Source organism: Crinia signifera, chromosome 4, assembly GCF_055691185.1.
Source record: "Crinia signifera chromosome 4, ASM5569118v1, whole genome shotgun sequence".
In the NCBI taxonomy this organism is placed as follows: domain Eukaryota; kingdom Metazoa; phylum Chordata; class Amphibia; order Anura; family Myobatrachidae; genus Crinia; species Crinia signifera.
The window spans coordinates 87,090,213-87,095,608 of record NC_139220.1 but is presented as its reverse complement, the minus strand read 5'-3'; the positions used below and the strand labels follow the sequence as shown (position 1 = coordinate 87,095,608).

The window sequence follows — 5,396 nt, the reverse complement described above, 5'->3', positions numbered from 1 at the left end:
AGATAGAGAAGTTAGATAGATAAGATATTCGCTCGGATGCGAATTTCAATCCTTGCCGGTCAATCTAACCCGCCTTGCGAATGGTTGGCCGGTACCAGGCATTCAGTTTTTTATAGATGGATAAGATAGTTAGATAAGATAGATAAGTTAGATAGATAAGATATTCGCTCGGATGCGAATGTCAATCCTTGCCGGTCAATCTAACCCGCCTTGCGAATGGTTGGCCGGTACCAGGCATTCAGTTTTTTATAGATAGATAAGATAGTTAGATAAGATAGCTAAGTTAGATAGATAAGATATTCGCTCGGATGCGAATGTCAATCCTTGCCGGTCAATCTAACCCGCCTTGCGAATGGTTGGCCGGTACCAGGCATTCAGTTTTTATAGATAGATAAGATAGATAGATAAGATAGATAAGTTAGATAGATAAGATATTCGCTCGGATGCGAATTTCAATCCTTGCCGGTCAATCTAACCCGCCTTGCGAATGGTTGGCTGGCACCAGGTATTCAGTTTTTTATAGATAGATAGATAAGATAGACAAGACAGATAAGATAGATAAATAAGATAGATAGATAACATAGGCAGATAAGATACGATAGATAAGATACGATAGATAAGATACGATAGATAAGATACGATAGATAAGATACGATAGATAAGATACGATAGATAAGATAGATAGATAAGATACGATAGATAAGATACGATAGATAAGATAGATAGATAAGATAGATATATAGTTAGATTGATTGATAGAGTATAGTGCCTTTTTTGTGTCAATGTGTATCGAGAACATATTATCACACCTCTTTTCTTATTTTTTTAGGTAACTGCAAACTTCGATTCAAGACAACGAACAATGACGAAGTACCGAAACAGGAGACACAAGACAGGTAATTAATAATATTAATTACTGATAATATGTACCCGGTATACATTCACACTAAAAAACGTGTCTAGCCAATCCATAGGCCATAGGCCCTTGTTCAGGTTGACTTGCTCGGATGTGAATTTGAATCCTTGCCGGTCACCCTAACGCTGCCTTGCGAATGGTTTGCCGGCACCAGCCATTCAGTTTTTTATAGATAGATAAGATAGATAGATAAGTTAGATAGATAAGATATTCGCTCGGATGCGAATTTCAATACTTGCCGGTCAATCTAACCCGCTTTGCGAATGGTTGGCCGGTACCAGGCATTCAGTTTTTTATAGATAGATAAGATAGATAGATAAGATAGAGAAGTTAGATAGATAAGATATTCGCTCGGATGCGAATTTCAATCCTTGCCGGTCAATCTAACCCGCCTTGCGAATGGTTGGCCGGTACCAGGCATTCAGTTTTTTATAGATAGATAAGATCGTTAGATAAGATAGATAAGTTAGATAGATAAGATATTCGCTCGTATGCGAATTTCAATCCTTGCCGGTCAATCTAACCCGCCTTGCGAATGGTTGGCCGGTACCAGGTATTCAGTTTTTTATAGATAGATAAGATAGTTAGATAAGATAGATAAGTTAGATAGATAAGATATTCGCTCGGATGCGAATGTCAATCCTTGCCGGTCAATCTAACCCGCCTTGCGAATGGTTGGCCGGTACCAGGCATTCAGTTTTTTATAGATAGATAAGATAGATAAGTTAGATAGATAAGATATTCGCTCGGATGCGAATTTCAATCCTTGCCGGTCAATCTAACCCGCCTTGCGAATGGTTGGCCGGCACCAGGTATTCAGTTTTTTTATAGATAGATAAGATAGATAAGACAAATAAGATAGATAGATAGGATAGATAGATAACATAGGTAGATAAGATACGATAGATAAGATAGATAGATAAGATAGATAGATAGATAAGATAGATATATAGTTAGATTGATTGATACAGTATAGTGCCTTTTTTTGTGTCAATGTGTATCGAGAACATATTATCACACCTCTTTTCTTATTTCTTTAGGTAACTGCAAACTTCGATTCAAGACAACGATCAATGACAAAGTACCGAAACAGGAGACACAAGACAGGTAATTAATAATATTAATTACTGATAATATGTACTCGCTATACATTCACACTAAAAAACGTGTCTAGCCAATCCATAGGCCCTTGTTCAGGTTGACTTGCTCGGATGTGAATTTGAATCCTTGCCGGTCACCCTAACCCCGCCTTGCAAATGGTTGGCCTGTACCAGGCATTCAGTTTTTTGTAGATAGATAATATAGATAGATAAGATAGATAGATAAGTTAGATAGATACGATATTCGCTCGGATGCGAATTTCAATCCTTGCCGGTCAATCTAACCTGCCTTGCGAATGGTTGGCTGGTACCAGGCATTCAGTTTTTTATAGATAGATAAGATAGTTAGATAAGATAGATAAGTTAGATAGATAAGATATTCGCTCGGATGCGAATGTCAATCCTTGCCGGTCAATCTAACCCGCCTTGCGAATGGTTGGCCGGTACCAGGCATTCAGTTTTTTATAGATAGATAAGATAGATAGATAAGATAGATAAGTTAGATAGATAAGATATTCGCTCGGATGCGAATTTCAATCCTTGCCGGTCAATCTAACCCGCCTTGCGAATGGTTGGCTGGCACCAGGTATTCAGTTTTTTATAGATAGATAGATAAGATAGATAAGACAGATAAGATAGATAAATAAGATAGATAGATAACATAGGCAGATAAGATACGATAGATAAGATACGATAGATAAGATACGATAGATAAGATACGATAGATAAGATACGATAGATAAGATACGATAGATAAGATAGATAGATAAGATAGATATATAGTTAGATTGATTGATACAGTATAGTGCCTTTTTTGTGTCAATGTGTATCGAGAACATATTATCACACCTCTTTTCTTATTTTTTTAGGTAACTGCAAACTTCGATTCAAGACAACGAACAATGACGAAGTACCCAAACAGGAGACACAAGACAGGTAATTAATAATATTAATTACTGATAATATGTACCCGGTATACATTCACACTAAAAAACGTGTCTAGCCAATCCATAGGCCATAGGCCCTTGTTCAGGTTGACTTGCTCGGATGTGAATTTGAATCCTTGCCGGTCACCCTAACCCTGCCTTGCGAATGGTTTGCCGGCACCAGCCATTCAGTTTTTTATAGATAGATAAGATAGATAGATAAGTTAGATAGATAAGATATTCGCTCGGATGCGAATTTCAATCCTTGCCGGTCAATCTAACCCGCTTTGCGAATGGTTGGCCGGTACCAGGCATTCAGTTTTTTATAGATAGATAAGATAGATAGATAAGATAGAGAAGTTAGATAGATAAGATATTCGCTCGGATGCGAATTTCAATCCTTGCCGGTCAATCTAACCCGCCTTGTGAATGGTTGGCCGGTACCAGGCATTCAGTTTTTTATAGATAGATAAGATCGTTAGATAAGATAGATAAGTTAGATAGATAAGATATTCGCTCGTATGCGAATTTCAATCCTTGCCGGTCAATCTAACCCGCCTTGCGAATGGTTGGCCGGTACCAGGTATTCAGTTTTTTATAGATAGATAAGATAGTTAGATAAGATAGATAAGTTAGATAGATAAGATATTCGCTCGGATGCGAATGTCAATCCTTGCCGGTCAATCTAACCCGCCTTGCGAATGGTTGGCCGGTACCAGGCATTCAGTTTTTTATAGATAGATAAGATAGTTAGATAAGATAGATAAGTTAGATAGATAAGATATTCGCTCGGATGCGAATGTCAATCCTTGCCGGTCAATCTAACCCGCCTTGCGAATGGTTGGCCGGTACCAGGCATTCAGTTTTTTATAGATAGATAAGATAGATAAGTTAGATAGATAAGATATTCGCTCGGATGCGAATTTCAATCCTTGCCGGTCAATCTAACCCGCCTTGCAAATGGTTGGCCGGCACCAGGTATTCAGTTTTTTTATAGATAGATAAGATAGATAAGACAAATAAGATAGATAGATAAGATAGATAGATAACATAGGTAGATAAGATACGATAGATAAGATAGATAGATAAGATAGATATATAGTTAGATTGATTGATACAGTATAGTGCCTTTTTTTGTGTCAATGTGTATCGAGAACATATTATCACACCTCTTTTCTTATTTCTTTAGGTAACTGCAAACTTCGATTCAAGACAACGATCAATGACAAAGTACCGAAACAGGAGACACAAGACAGGTAATTAATAATATTAATTACTGATAATATGTACTCGCTATACATTCACACTAAAAAACGTGTCTAGCCAATCCATAGGCCCTTGTTCAGGTTGACTTGCTCGGATGTGAATTTGAATCCTTGCCGGTCACCCTAACCCCGCCTTGCAAATGGTTGGCCTGTACCAGGCATTCAGTTTTTTATAGATAGATAATATAGATAGATAAGATAGATAGATAAGTTAGATAGATACGATATTCGCTCGGATGCGAATTTCAATCCTTGCCGGTCAATCTAACCCGCCTTGCGAATGGTTGGCCGGTACCAGGCATTCAGTTTTTTATAGATAGATAAGATAGTTAGATAAGATAGATAAGTTAGATAGATAAGATATTCGCTCGGATGCGAATGTCAATCCTTGACGGTCAATCTAACCCGCCTTGCGAATGGTTGGCCGGTACCAGGCATTCAGTTTTTTATGGATAGATAAGATAGATAGATAAGATAGATAAGTTAGATAGATAACATATTCGCTCGGATGCAAATTTCAATCCTTGCCGGTCAATCTAACCCGCCTTGCGAATGGTTGGCTGGCACCAGGTATTCAGTTTTTTATAGATAGATAGATAAGATAGATAAGACAGATAAGATAGATAGATAAGATAGATAGATAACATAGGCAGATAAGATACGATAGATAAGATACGATAGATAAGATACGATAGATAAGATACGATAGATAAGATACGATAGATAAGATACGATAGATAAGATAGATAGATAAGATACGCTTGATAAGATACGATAGATAAGATAGATAGATAAGATAGATATATAGTTAGATTGATTGATACAGTATAGTGCCTTTTTTTGTGTCAATGTGTATCGAGAACATATTATCACACCTCTTTTCTTATTTTTTTAGGTAACTGCAAACTTCGATTCAAGACAACGAACAATGACGAAGTACCGAAACAGGAGACACAAGACAGGTAATTAATAATATTAATTACTGATAATATGTACCCGGTATACATTCACACTAAAAAACGTGTCTAGCCAATCCATAGGCCATAGGCCCTTGTTCAGGTTGACTTGCTCGGATGTGAATTTGAATCCTTGCCGGTCACCCTAACCCTGCCTTGCGAATGGTTTGCCGGCACGAGCCATTCAGTTTTTTATAGATAGATAAGATAGATAGATAGATAAGTTAGATAGA

The 5,396-nt window shown here is 37.3% G+C and overlaps 1 long non-coding RNA gene across 1 annotated transcript; it reads left to right on the top strand.

Moving 5' to 3' along the window:
• Nucleotides 1–1,954: 1,954 nt before the first annotated feature.
• On the top strand, nt 1,955–4,202 carry LOC146072355 (uncharacterized). The gene is made up of 3 exons (XR_014473086.1): nt 1,955–2,023; nt 2,886–2,952; nt 4,132–4,202. It is a non-coding gene; the product is annotated as an uncharacterized LOC146072355 (long non-coding RNA).
• Nucleotides 4,203–5,396: the final 1,194 nt, after the last annotated feature.